The sequence below is a fragment of the Phoxinus phoxinus genome (assembly GCF_949152265.1).
Source record: "Phoxinus phoxinus genome assembly, chromosome: 9".
Taxonomy (NCBI): Eukaryota; Metazoa; Chordata; class Actinopteri; order Cypriniformes; family Leuciscidae; genus Phoxinus; species Phoxinus phoxinus.
The window spans coordinates 14,324,272-14,339,881 of NC_136884.1; the positions used below are offsets into that span (position 1 = coordinate 14,324,272).

The 15,610-nt window shown below is 36.7% G+C and overlaps 2 protein-coding genes across 4 annotated transcripts in view; one reads left to right on the plus strand and one right to left on the minus strand.

Moving 5' to 3' along the window:
- The window catches only part of orc5 (origin recognition complex, subunit 5), a 47,166-nt gene that overhangs the window by 16,884 nt on the left and 14,672 nt on the right, over positions 1-15,610 (minus strand). For 2 of the 3 annotated variants that reach the window (XM_079622431.1, XM_079622432.1), the window contains one exon: positions 703-929. The gene's annotated coding sequence lies outside the window, so the exon portion shown is untranslated. Of the gene's footprint in view, positions 1-702; positions 930-5,814; positions 5,898-15,610 lie in introns of those variants that run through there. The other variant, XM_079622433.1, reaches the window with a different exon arrangement.
- The window catches only part of lhfpl3 (LHFPL tetraspan subfamily member 3), a 42,722-nt gene that overhangs the window by 8,935 nt on the left and 18,177 nt on the right, over positions 1-15,610 (plus strand). The window lies entirely within an intron of this gene.

Genomic DNA, 15,610 nt, shown 5'->3' on the forward strand with positions numbered 1-15,610 from the left:
TGGGAGTTTTCACTCTGCCAGTTAGTTGAACTGAACTGAAATGATATTAGCTTCATTGATTATAAAGGCGGTGCTCTTTGTTCGGTTTCTGTATATAACCCATTCATAATTTAAACGAAAGTTTATTTTTTCATGCTGCTAAGTGTGACAACCATATTAAAATGCGTGACAATCTAATATTGCGATGTTTGACGACGTAGATCTGCACTTGCTCTGTTACTTTTCATTTGATTTTATGAAAACGTTAAATTTTCCAGCGACACAATTTTCCTAAATTAATTACAAAAAATATGTGAGGACACGTTAAAAAATATTGTTCACATTAAAATTCTGAAAGCCTGTCAAAATCTTGCTTCAAAATGTCAAACCATAAAATAAATTAACTTCGTTAAACCATTTCATGGGGTCTTTAAAAAGAGCCACAAGGGTCTTAGAACACATTTTTTTTGTAATGAACTCAAATATAGGCCTAATTAATGGCCCAGGTGTTTCATTTGAGTTGAACTCTACCGATTGCATGTACTAAGCGTCCAATCATCCTTATTTCACATGGTACGTATGTTACATAATGACGACCTTTTAGACTGAATTGTCAATAGATTTTTTTTAAACCAAATTTGACATAAAATGTCAATTAAATTCAAGAGCATATAAACAGATAGATGAAAGACATTATCATATGAATGGCGTCATGTTCCTCACCTCGGCTCACGATAACTGAATCTGTAACCACCGTAATTTGCTGGTTGGTGGGTTTTCTCAGAAGTTCATCTTAAAGAGCCAGCTCTCAGAAACCCACTGCTGTCCCTTGAGGGGAAGTGTGAATGTTTGATGCCATCAAACCCTCTGCACGGTTCATGTATCCTGTAGGCTCCACAGGGAGCAGATGTTCTTGCTTCCAGTTGGCGTTTGGACAGCGGGATGCTTACCTGGAAAACCAATGAAGAGATACAGAGAAATCAGCGACAGTAATGATGACACCCTTTGGGACACAGATATGGGCCTGTTTCAGCACTAACTATGTGTAACTATTGTGTACTGTGTGGAAAATGAGTGCGAACAGCAACAGTAAATAGAAAAAGAGGTAGGCGTGGGTTCACACAGACACAAATTGTGAAAAATTAAATGACCTCCAGGAAAAGTGTGTCACCTTTGTTCACTGTGTGAGATTGTGTGCTTGTATGTGTACCTGTGGAAGCAGTGCATGATGCCACACAGAACGACATATTTGGGAAATTAACTAGCAGCAACAGTAATCTGAATATGATATGTGGCGAAAATATCAGAAAAAGTAAGCGTACTACATTTTCTTGCAATAATATAAAAAACCTCAATCGATAATGTGGGTGAAACGTATATAGGCTCGCACATACTGTATATATGAACGCACAATATCAGAAGATTAATAAATATAATCACAAAATGTGTCAATAAATAAATCATGGAGTGTCAAAAAATAAATGCACAAATGTTTCCATTGGATATTGATTTATTTATTTAAATAAGTATGTATTAATTGACAAATTCCATTGTTTATTTTTATTACTGACAAAAAATACTGACAAACACTACAAGTTTGGGGTCACTAAGATTTAAAAAAATAAAAATAATAATACTTTATTTAGCAAGAAGGCATTACATTAATCAAAAGTGACAGTTAAGACTTTTCCATTGTTTAAAAAAAGATATATTATTTAAAATAAATGCTGTTCTTTTGAACCTTTGATTCATTGAAGAATCCTGAAAAATATATATCACGGGTTTCACGAAAATATTAAGCAGTATAAATGTCTTTATTAACAAAATGTATATAAGAAATTATGTTTCTTGATCATCAAATTATCATATAAGAATGATTTCTGAAGGATCATGTGACACTGAAGACTTGGGGCCCTATCTTGCACCCAGCGCAATTGACTTTGAACACCGACGCATGTATCATTCCTATTTTGCACCCGCGCACAGCGGACTTTTCCCTCCACAGACGCACGTCGGTAAATTAGGGAATGAACTTGCGCTCGCGGGGGCGGTTCAGCGAAAAGAGGAGGCGTGTTCCGGCGCAAATCTTCCATGGTGCTATTTTCCAGTTTTAGAAAGCAATTCCGCCACTGACCAGGAAAAAAACAGTCTAAAGACAGTGGCGCATTGCGCGTTAGTGATATGGTATTTTAAGGGCGCGTGCTTGGCCATAATGTTAACGCGCATCCACTTTGATTCTCTAATAATTATAAACAGACGCAGCAGTTTTCATTTTTGCAAATCATACATTATTACAAGGAAAAATATTAACACACGAGGGAAATCATTGTTGTGTCCGTGAAGATGTGACAAAGATCTATCTAGATAAAAAAAAATAAAAAATCTAGATTAGGCTACACATTTACCCAAATTATACGCCTGTTTAACCGAAGCTAATTTGGGTGGGTTTCTCCCATCATCCCCAATGTCACTTCTCTGTGTTTTACGGTCCTGACGAGAACATCGGTCTCCTCGGCTGTGAACTGCTCCTGGCGTGCGCTGGCAAATCCGCCGTTATAATAGCAATCCGCCATGGAACAAGCGCGCCGGCTCTTAAAGGGAATGTGAGAGGACGCTCTGATTGGTTTATTTCACGTTACGCCCAAACCACACCTATGAATAATGAAGCTACTTCAGACCAACCCCTTTTAGATTTGCGTCGGGCGCAAGAGTCGTTTTTCCCGCCGGGAAAATAGCAACAGTGCCCACAAAGTTACTTGCGCTTTGCGCTTTGACACTTGCGTTTCAGATCGTTAAAATAGGGCCCATAAAGTAATGAATGATGCTGAAAATTCAGCTTTGCCATCACAGGAATACATTTCTTTTCAAATATATTCAAATAGAAAACAATTATTTGAAAATGTAATTTTATTTCATAATATTACTGTCAAATAAATACAGCCTTGGTTAGCATAAGAGACTTCTTTCAAAAATATTTACTGATGTATATGCTGATATACATAGCTATATTGCACATTTATGTTTTTATTTCTATTTAATAATATGGCACTCACAGTCATCTATAATAGCACAAACAATGTGAGATGGTCCTCACTGCGAAATCCAGGGGGAGGAGTTAGATCCAGATCCAACTCCTCCCACCTTACATAGAGACAGAGCGTATTTAGGCCACGCCCCCACCGGGGGGGGGGGGGGGGCAATCCAACCGTCTCCATTGACTTTGCATTGCGAGAGGCTGCCTCCTTGTCATTTCTTGCTTCTAACTAAAGACAGAAAAATGCCTAAAAGCTGCTGTGTGACAAGGTGTACAGCAAACAAGCTAAAAAACTCAGAAATAAGTTTTTATTAGCTGTCGACCCCCAAAAACGAGTGTTAAGGACATAAAAGTGGATACAGGCAGTTGAGAACTAACGTACGCCCGCTGGAGCAGAACTTAAAGGGGTCATGACATGGGTTTTTTTATTTTATTATTATGTTCCCTTAGGTGCAATTATAGTATTACTATAGTTTTTTTTACAAAAAACTTTTAAAATGTAGTGATTTATGACCTTTTCCCACCCTGTTTCTCATCCTCAGAGTCAAACAGTCTGTTTTGGGGGTGTTTCCCCTTTAAGAGTTCCATGTTAACGCCCACTGTTATGATTGGCTAACGTCAGTGCCTATGCATCAATTATTAACGCCCCCAGCCAGAACATTGCGGATTCAGCGTATTTAAAAAGTAGTTTAAAGTTTTAAATACATTACTTACAGTTTGCGTCGTCGTTGTTGAGGCCAGAATAGTCGACACGGACTTATCTTTGAGCAACAGTTTTCTGGCAAAGCCAGCATCATTTTGGGATTTGTTCTCAAAACAGTCATCCTTCAGAACAAACGCTTAAACTAACACTGCCGTGACTGAGAGACGTCCGCAAAAAATAAAGTGCATCCATTTTTCCCTGACGACTGGATCTTTCGCAGCGTATTCACAGATGTTGTTTGTCCACAGCCAGGAACAGCACATCTGTGGCATCGTAATTTCCCTGTACACAGACCCACTCGCTGTCCGTCGACTGAACACTTGAGGCGCGCAGCGCGCGGGCGCGACAATGATACGAAATGAGCGTAGTTGTCTTGCGCTTAAAGCGTAGTTGTCTTTTGCCGGAGGCGGTCATATGCAAACGCTGCTACGTCACTTCGTACCGTGACGTCACTTCTTACCATGGATCCAGAACGAGCTGTATTTAGAGCTTGATTAAATAAATGATTCGTTTATAATGGGGAGGACGTCTTAAGCTATGAAACTTGCAGGACGTTTTAATGGTATAAAGACCTCTTATATACCAAAAGATCAAAGCAAATTTGGTTTCTCATGTCATGACCCCTTTAATCGGCAACACAGGATAGCTTATCTTACAGAAATATAATATATAAAACTGACATTTGGATATTTGACTCACCAGTGACGCGTAATGACGCGTCACCCTCTGTCTCTATACCTAAACCTACCCATCTCCACCCCCTGATCCCTAAACCCACCCCTATACCTACAAATCTCCACCCCTTAGTTCTGGATCCAACTCCGCCCTCTTGGATCTCGTGTACTGCAGTGAGGTGCTACTGAACAATGTGGGAGTTGCCAAAATTTAAAGGGGCAGTTCATTCGAAAATTATAATTCTGTAATTATTTACTCAACCTCATGCCATTCCAAATCTGTGTGACTTTTTTTCTCTTCTGCGGAAACTCAAATGAAGATATTTTGAAAAAGTCCAAAACTACATTAATTGTGTGGAAAACTTTGCCTTTAAGGTTATAGGTTTGTTCAAATCAATAATGCTACTCAACTACAAATATGCACTCTACACTGCACTTGAAACTCAAGGACTAGCCATTTATAAAACCTGTAAACAGTATGTAGTGTACTGTGTGTGAATGTCCTCTACATACACTATTGTGATTCACAAAGTAATAAAATCGCATACAAGCTTCAGCTAACGTTAGCCGTAATAGCCTTGACCTCAAACATGCAGCATGAATCAGTTCTCGGCTAGTCACGTATCAGAAATCCAGCATTAGAGATTAGCATTTAGTGGTTAAAAATACCTCGTGCTCCATTAACACACACGCTTTAATCCTTTCTGACTTGATCTCCGTGGTGTGCTGCTGATGAGCACATTGGGCCTGCTAATTTCAACTCAAAGTCACTTTCAAAACGTATGGCTCAAACTAATTATGATATTCAGAAAATGCATCAGCACACACCGGATGGAGTTTGTCGTGTCTTAATTGTGGTTGATAGCTTGGCCAAAGTCTTTAGCGGATTGATTAGCTTGTGTATCTGGAGTTAATGCCATTAGCGCAGCCGTAGGAAAACTGGCTCTCGCTTTCCGCTTTGCTTACCGACTATTAGCTAATCTTGGCTAAGACCGCGGACACATGCTGACCGCATTTCTCATTCTAAATGGATGATTGAAAGCCCAGTGTTGCTAACGGACGCTGCTCTTGGCTAACCTCAGTTCTGTGAAGATTTACAAAGCTTTTAGCTTTGACTGAACTGCTCCAGTAAAGCGTTGGCTTGGCATTCCTGTTGTTTATCTGTTGCTCGTGTATCATGATCACAGATTAGCATTCTTTAGTTTCAATGTCAATAAAGAGTCTTAACATCATTCTGCTTTTTTAATTTTTATGTGTTGTAAACCGTATTAAAAATAAAGATTACCTATGATTTTTTAAAGGGGTGGTTGAGTATGATTTTACTTTTCTAACTTTAGTTAGTGTGTAATGTTGCTGGTTGAGCATAAACATATGCAAAGTTACAATGCTCAAAGTTCATCAGCAACATAAATTCATCAACTAACCATTCAGAGACGTCCTGTTGCATTCTACGTGTTGTCACTTCTTCTTGAGTCTCTCCATCTTTGTCTGACTCCGTTTTAACATTAAAGGCAGAACAGTTTCTGTCATTTTAGTGTGTCTGCGTGAGGTAATCGCAGCTGCTAACACATTCAAGCTCTTGAAACTCCGCCCTCTGCAGCAGCTCATTTGCATTTAAAGGGCCAGGCACAAAACGGTGCGTTTTTGCAAACCCTCAAAAAGTGACAACTTTAACATGCGATGTAAAATATCTGTGGGGTATGTTGTGCTAAAACTTCACACACACACTCTAGGGACATCAGAGATTTATTTTACATCTTGTGAAAAGGGCATTTTACCACCCCTTTAAAGCCTTGCTATCTGTGTTTTTTTTTTTTTTTTTTTTACCTGACCTGGATGAAAATACTCTGCTTTTCAGCACAGATCAGCATTTCTGAGAATTTGATGTGATGCATAAAAGAGGGAAAAAATAAGATGAATTAATATCTTTTTAAACGCATTTACCAAATTTGATGTAACCATTTTATCTATCTATCTATCTATCTATCTATCTATCTATCTATCTATCTATCTATCTATCTATCTATCTATCTATCTATCTATCTATCTATCTATCTATCTATCTATCTATCTATCTATCTATCTATCACTTCCAACTATTTAATATCAATCCATCCAGGCAGACCTTCCAAATATTTACTATCCATCCATCATCCAGATCCTCCAAATATTTACTATCTATCCATCCAGACCTTCCAACTATTTTTTTTTTTTAGACAAGGCTTTGTCAAGCCATGAAGTGAAGTTTGTATTTCAGTCTAGTTTGAAACGTAACAGGTATGAAATATCACCTTAATATTTTAAACATTATTGAGAAGATCATTTAATTACATGTGTCATCCAAATAAACTGGCAAACCCAAAACTGTAGTTTTATTTCCTTAATATGCAAAACAATGTATTAACAGTAAAAGTGTGATTAATGAGTGAATTATGTACATCGAATCATTATTGATACCAAGACACCAGAACGTGGTATGATAAATTATGTATGAATCTAGCCTGAGTGCAAACTACAAGACAGCAGCTGATATAAGCTATGCTATACAATAGTCTGCAAAAAAAAAAGTCACAGATGCTACAATACATTTACAAACTTGTTTGAAATCAGACCAACTGTCCAGTTGCCAGGTGTGTGTGCTGTCTAAAGAGAAGAGCAACGAGAGAAATGAGCAATAGCCACTGCAACTGTGAGACTAAACAGTGCAAATAGAGGGTGAAGAAGTGGGAAGTGAAGTCAATTAGGAAAAAATACCCAACAAACCATCAAAGTCTCAGCTCACTGCTGCCCACATCTCTCCATACAATTCTTCAGCTCTTTTCCCCGCAAATCAGTGCAAACAGGCACATCCTCCGTGTTGTGTGTTGACATGTTGTCAAGAATTAACTCCTGTGTAGCTGGACAGAGTACACCTATCCGGACGGTAATTGTTTCTCATGGGGTTGTAAGGTATTTTCAACAATGACGTGTGTGATTCGGACAGCAATAAAATCATCGACTAGCCCCAGTAAGTGTTTTTCTCCCACCACCCACGTACAAATCCACCCATTACCTATGTTTCTGATAAACACCAAGGTCGTGTGGTCATTTAATTGCCGTCAAAATTCACAGTTTACAAGATAAAATCAATACATTTGGAGATAAAATGATATCAATTACATCATTTTTATTATTATTCCATATGATATTTTATCATGCTACTGACCATGCAGCGCGTTCCCGAGTCCGTAGGATCACTAAACTCGCTCCTCCGCTGTGAATAAATCTCAGCAATGTGAATAAATGTATTCTGTAATTACATTCTGTAATTATCTGGTTATCACAGTTAAGTGGAGGCTTGGATGAAATTAATTTGATTTCAATTTGAAGCTTCCTGTTAATTCTGCATTCCCAAGCACTGAAGCTTCATTTAGTTTATTATTGCTTAACCTTTCTATGGTTCTTTCTTAAAACACGAGCTTGTTTAATTACGTATATGATGTGTTTAATTAGGACTGGGAAAGAAAGAGAGAGACTTTAAAGGTGCTAAAGAATGGAGGTGAAGAGATTGACAGCCAGATCTGGCAAAGCACTTAAAATGTGCGAACCTACAAACACACACACGGCAGCTGAGCTCCAATACCAGAACAAAGCGATCTCTGGCTGCACTGTACTTTCTGAAAGCAACGTTTTCTTATCAAAACACCTCAGAAAACATATGCACGGCAACAGAAGATTACAGACCAAAGCAAGTGGCCAGCAAAACCTACGGAGAAAAAATTGCAAAAAATACCTCCACCTCGTCCAATAACATCTGTGAACATCCTAAGGCATATTTGCTTATATTATTTATATTACATATTATTTTCTAATAAAAAGAACTGCAAATGATCATTGTTTATTAACAACAACTACATATTATATATAATGTCATCAATATTTTTTTCTAATGTAAAACATGGTAAAATGGTAAAATCAACATCATAAATGTAATAAATAAATGTATTAATAATGTGTAATAAATGTAATAATTTGTATGAAAAAAATATATACTGTATATATATATTTTTTTTTTTATTAAATAATGAATTAAAAAATAATGTAATTTATTTTAAAAAATAATTATGTTTTCTATTCATCAAAGAATCCTGAAAACAGTGTATCTCGGTGTTCACAAATACTTTATAAAGATTGGAGTAATGATGCTGAAAATTCAGCTTTGACATTACAGGAATAAATAATACATTTTAAAAAAAATATTCAAATAGAAAACAGTAATTTTAAATTGTAAAATAATTGCACAATATTACTGTAAACAAAAAATATATGTATTTATATATATATATATATATATTTTAAATGCATATTGGAGTGAAAAGGAGGTTTTTTTTTTCAAAAACATTGAAAAAATAAAAATTGCACTGACCAAATAGTTTTAAATGGTAATGTAGCTATTTTGAGTCCCTTTTGTTATTGTTTTGTGCACAACTGTACAAAATAGTATATTAAAAAAAGTGTCTAAAATACTATATATTATAAGTTGTTAATGCTGTGCTGAACTGATTTTTACTGTTCTGTAATTAAGCTTTTTTTAAACTTGGCAAATCATTTTCTGTGGTTATGCCACAAATGCTGTCGATAGAGCCCAATTGTTGTTAAACCCAGAATGAAGATGAAATATTAATGAAAATGATTATCAGCGCATGAGCCAAACTCATTCAGAACAGCATCACGGTTTACACATTTTGTATTATATTTCTGTATGTGGCCAGGGGCAAATCACATTGAAGAGCTTCAGTGTCTTCATGCCCACTGGTAGTCTTGGAATCACATCACTTCTCATAAATAACTATTTTCTTTGTATGTGCCAGAGCCTTTGAAAAACAGTGTGGCATGCTTTGATCTTGCCGTCACGCGGACACATGGTTCATGGAGCTCTCGATATAGTTCCAAACAAATCCATGCTGTTTGAATGGGTTCAAGTAGGACAGTCAGCATCACTATTTGCAGCATTTTCTGGTAAATATTAACTTACATTGATTACTACGCTGATGACATTTACAGTAGCACTGTATCCTGGGGAGTTTAACCCTCAGGTATTCCTTACTTGGGTCACACTCATACCCCTTAGCGGTCAAAAGTGACTCTGACCGAACATCTTAAATGTAACTTTTCATCAATTAAATAAATGTACTACATTTTAACTCAAAAATAATTATTTAATATTTTGAGGATATTTATGATCCTTAAATTACCACTTTTTCTAATATACTGATTATTTATATTACAATTAGTGTAGTATTAAAGGTTAAAATAGTGTAAAGTTAAAAAAAAAAAAAAAAAATCCAATGCAAAGAGGAAAATGAAAGGCATGTGGTGGCGAATATTCATATATGATTCCACGGTTTAACCAGATGCCTGTATGGCTCTTTATTAAATATACATGTATATAGCTCTAGTCTAGTTGCTAAAAAGAGGATTGCCGGTCATAATAATGTCCTTTTTTTTTTAGATTTTGCATTTGAATATATATTTAAACATTACCAAACACTAGATTTTAAGTTTAGACTTTTTTAAACAATGTTTATTACTCACATCCTAATGTTATTTTATGATAGTCCTATAAGCATAAAAAGGTTATTCAACGAAACTGTTTATTATATAATATATCCAGTGAGGGGCTAGACAAGTTATTCCTTGAATTGGGAACACATTTGACCTCCTACAGGGTGAGAAAGACTGCAGAAAGACTAAAAACTGGTTTAAATATGACAACTATCTGGTTATAGCTATTGAAGTGTTTCTCATGTTATCTAACTGCAATTAGAGTCGAACTTCTATTATCAACACGCTAAAAATACCACTACTGGTCAACTAATGCATTAAAATGTAAAAACATGCAGTAATTTCATCAATTTACCAGCGAGTGTTCTTGAGAAACACTGAAATGAATGGGGATTAATGCTGGGACTATTGGTTTCCCAACGACACATGTTACTTCAGCATTCCTCAGTTCCTATGGAAGTCTATGGGAGTGTCGCAACTCTGTTTTTCAACGGCTCGGCTTTGGTATGTGCGAAAGACACTTTTGTATTAATACTATTATGTATCGAAATTACATAAGAAAGAAAGAAAGAAAGAAAGAAAGAAAGAAAGAAAGAAAGAAAGAAAGAAAGAAAGAAAGAAAGAAAGAAAGAAAGAAAGAAAGAAAGAAAGAAAGAAAGAAAGAAAGAAAGAAAGAAAGAAAGAATTACTTGTTCCCAGTCAAGGAGAATGCATGCCCAAGGATATGGTAACTCATAAAAATAAAAACCACGAGAGACCGAGGAGTAATTCGATATGTGTTCGGCTTGCACTTTATATTTACCTACATGTTAATACTTGAAAGCCAATCTGAGCCTCTGCTTTTGTTGCAGCAGCACCAGGTCCAGTGGGAGACTGGGACTATTCAGAGACAGCCCGAGAGAATCACACATCTTCAGACGGTTTCATGCTTTATCGCTCCCAGACCCTTTGATATTCTGTGTGTCAGTGATGGTCATTCCTAGTTTGTTTGATCTGTAGAACCTCGTCCCCATGATCCATCCACCCTCACACAGATAAAACGTGCTTCTGAAGCCACAGCCGTGATTCAAAGTGCCCCGTCTGCCCTTGCGTGTCCTATCCGCCCCCCCCACCCTTCCCCTACCCTCTCCTCTTCCAATCTTATTTGCCCGGGCAGCAAAAACAAGAAATTCCAGGACATTCTAGAAAGATACTGTACTTCTATATTATATCTACTTGTATTTTAGGCACAAGTTAACATCTCAGAGTCCTGAAATCAGATTCAGGTAGCTAACCATGAACATGTAAGCGTTTAACTAACTTTAACTCACCCTGCAAGATAAACTTCAGACTGTTATAATAAAATTAAGCAAGTTTTTGGTGCTTTGACAAATCAGAGCCACCGAATCACGAATACGAAAAAACGCATACGAAGATTTCGGACTTAAGGCCATTGCACACTGAGTCCGAAATTTTCGTATGCGTTTTTTCGTATTCGTGATTCGGTGGCTCTGAATTGTCAAAGCACCATTCAAACACCATTCAAATTGCTTGTTACGGATGCGAAAAACGCAGAAAATCGAACCCGTTTCGATTTTTTTTATGATGGACGAAAGTTTCGAAGGCAGTGTGCAAGCATGATTGACATAACGTGAGGTCGTATTTATTTTTTAACGTGCGAAAATTCGGATGAGAATTTCGGACTCCGTGTGCAATGGCCTTTACACACTGCCTCCGAAACTTTCGTCCGCTATAAAAAAATTCGGATTGGGTTCGATTTTCTGCGTTTTTCGCATCCGTAGCAAGCATTTTGAATGGTGTTTTGACAATTCAGAGCCACCGAATCAAGATTGCGAAAAAACGAATACGAAAATTTCGGACTCCGTGTGCAAGGACCTTAAGTGTTGACAAACAGAAGAGCTTTTTTTCAAACCGGTTTCTTTCCAAACCCACACAATGCCCTTCTTTTCAGTGCCCTTGTCAATCAATACACAAATAATGGATTGGGTTTGTCTGAGCCAGAGCAAAGGCCATTAGCAGGCGTATCGGTGCGCTGTCAGAATAAATGAGAAGGCTGATGCTGTGGTAGCAGAGAAATCTCTCACGAGCTGCTGTGGCTCAGATGAGAAGGATATCTTGACCTCTACGGTTAACACATTAAATCAAGCAGGCGGGGCAAGACGTTAAAGATCACTTTAGAAATATCCACGTAAAAGCGGATGGTACTGGATTTCGTCACATAGATTTTTGAAGAGCACTGAAAGCATTTTTCTGAAGTTTTCTGCACAATGACACCTTCACTTACAACATATTCAATGGACTTATATGCATATGGCATTATTGTTATTTGCATTATATTAAAGTCGAGACGTATCGTAAGCAAAAAATAAATATTTCCGTATTGTGACACACTACATCTGTGTGAAAATAAATTATGGGTGGACAAATATGAAAATTTTGGCCGATACCAATAGCTCTTATATCTCGACACCAATAGCTCTTATATCTCGACAACCAATAAATCTAAATAAATCCAAATTTTTATATAATTTCTCCATTCTCACCATTAAATGCGATGTCCCAAGCACACAATTATAAAGTTCTCATTATTATTTTATGTAGCCTATATGACAGACTTGTGCGGCACGTGTTGCACTGAACTGTATTTTCCTTTTTTGAAGTGATTCCAATCATATTTAAAGCAATTCAAAACCATCATGGCGAACAGTGCACCTACATCTGAAGGAAATAATCCATTATTTATTTTCTTATTGGGCCAATAACATTAAAAATGAAAATAAACATTAAAAATAAAAATTCGGCCGATACGGATATGGTGTCTGATATATCGTGCATCCCTAAAACAAATTATTGAAAAAGAAAAAAAAAATTAGGGCGGGGACTTCTATGCATCGTTTTTGATTGGACGGAGACAGATCTGAATACGAGCTTGAAGTTGATCGTAAGAAAGTATATGGCATCTAATCTCAATAGAGCTCAACAGTGAGCACTTACTTTTTCTACTATCGTGATTTTTTTTTTGTCCCATTCAGTTTCTCCATAACAATTAAGAAACATATTCAATGAAGAATTAGGTAGCCAAATCAATCTACTTGCAAAAAAAAAAAAAAAAATTCAGCTTCTGGAGGCCACAGTGCTCCCAACCCTAATCAAACACATTTTAACACGTATTATTCTTATATTTAGTAGTTTTTGGAAGTATTATTCATGACATTGACTTAATCTCAAAGCTCATGGTCTGTCTAGAAGGGTTTATATGTTATTATCACTGACAATCTGTTTCTCTATGAAAAAAATCAGTGGGATTTTTTCTTGACTTGCTTTGAATGACTCAAATTTCTATGTACAAATTCTAGACTTTGCTTAGAAGGCCAAGAGCACACAGAATAATTGTATAAGCAGAACTGAATGGACATCAGCAGATAGTGAAAGTCAAAGTAAAGTGTGTGCGATGCCAGTTTTGGGGAAAGTCATGTCCCCCTGTGTATAGATGTCTGGGGAGATGTGCGTTTCAGTGGGAAGAGAAAACAGCACTTCGTGTTCTGAGCCCACTACTATCAGCACTTTCTACTTCCATCCCTCATGAAATCATTTTTATACTGTATGTGCATCAGGGTTTTTTATATGCAGTAAAATGAAATAACATTCAAATGTATGTGCTGAATTGATGACTGAGTTTGAGAATTATTTTTTTTTAAAGTGGTCTTAATTAACACTGGAGTTATTATTTATTTGCCTCACCTGATTGAGTCTTTTAATAGACTAAATTTTCACGGAATATAAACCTTGACAAATATGTATGGCTGTCGCTTACGGGCTTAACCTAATTAAAATTCAAGTTTGGAATGAATAATTGAAAGTCTCATAGATTATAGAAGATAATATGTATAATTAGGTGCACGGTGGTATAGTCTGTGGTGATTTCAACCTAGAGATTTTGCATTTTTCATGATGTTCTTGGGAGGTTTAGAGAATGACATAGTATAGAGATAAAAAAACAGCAATTGTTAATCATTTAAGTCACATTTTTTATGCCCTTCCCTAGCTAACTTTCCTCCGTCTCGTTTACTCGGATGTATGTAATTGTACGCAGCCATAAGAATTTGTACCTACAACTTATTAATTCAGGGGAAAGAGTTAATAAAGCAATGCATTTTGTGTTTTTAAAGAGGTTGGTTTCATTTAGCAGTTTGAGAAAATGTATTTGTATATTGTTTCATAGAAAATATCGTTTGGTTTATTTAAAATGACAAAATATAATATTAATAATTAAACATTAAATAGCATTTATCATTTAAAATACAGGAGATTTTTAAAATTCTAGAAGTCTATAGTGTTTTTACTGTTAAAATGTTGCCGTTTCACCAGAAGTGCTTAGAGATTTCTGGCCTGACTGCAATATTGTGCACAATGTATAATAATACTTCTTGATGAATACTTTTTAAACCTCCCATGAAGATGCATTAGCACATGAAAATTAACAATGCCTACCACAGTTGTAATTATGAAATGTAGCTGATGAGTTCTAATAATACAAAATGGTTATTACTTGCTGCAGGTTTGTGACATGGCGAATGCAGAGGGGAGCATTAGAAGGCTCCAGTTAATATCAGTTTTAACTTGCATTGGAGATTACATTCTAGAGACTTGAGCACATTGAACAGACTACTTTTCATTTCATAGTTTTTCACTTAACAACAGTTACTTCCATTGGCAATTCAGAGATATTTATATATAAGCTGCACCCCTTTGTTGAAAACCCTGTGATAAATACATTAATATCTCACATAAGTTTAGTTTTTAGCAAAGGTATCAAGTAAGTTTACTTAAAGCTACACTGTGTAGGATATTCTCCCATCTAGCGGTGAAATTGTATATGACTACCAACTGAATATTACTTTCTAGCCCCTCCCATTCCGAGGGCGTTTTAACTCGTACGGTGGCCGTATTATTTCAAATCTGCCGGCAGTCGCAAGTAATCTCCCCCTCGCATTCGTCACGGTGCCACTGTGTAAAAAACGCAAAAGGCAAAGCTTGAATTTCCAGGTATGTCCCTCTTTGGCTAATGTATTTTCACTCTTCCGCCGGAACTAGACTAGCGTATGGCCGTTACAAAGAGGCAAAGTGTTTTCATAAATATGCTGAATGTTTTAAGGCCAGTTCACACTGCACCGACAGACGGCAACAGACACTTCGTTGGGTTTGGTCGAATCAGTGTGTTGGCGCTCGGTTTCTCCGATTGAACATGTTGAATCGGTGCTTGTCGGGTCGTGGAATGTCTGAGAAGTGACGTACTGCAATCTGGTGATTGTCTGCATTGGTCGCCATCTGTCGGCGCAGCGTGAATCGGCCTTTAAAACAATTTTTACCTCAGAACCTGCAGCTGACATATAGAACTCATTAAAATAAACATCATCATAAAGGAGAGTCTAAGAATAAAACAAAATAAAAATAATGGAAGGCAGGCATAAACAGGATTTCATTAAAAAGAGAGTATATTTTCCAGTGATCATAGCGGCAGTAATACATATAAATATGGGTATATATCCAGACGTGTGGCTTAGTCAAGCTCAAACATTTTAATGAGGCAAAAAGTGCCTGTATTGCAGTGGTGGAGTGATGATGTACAGCCCCAGTAAAGTGTGCCAGAACTGCTGCGTCCTCCACAATCTAGCA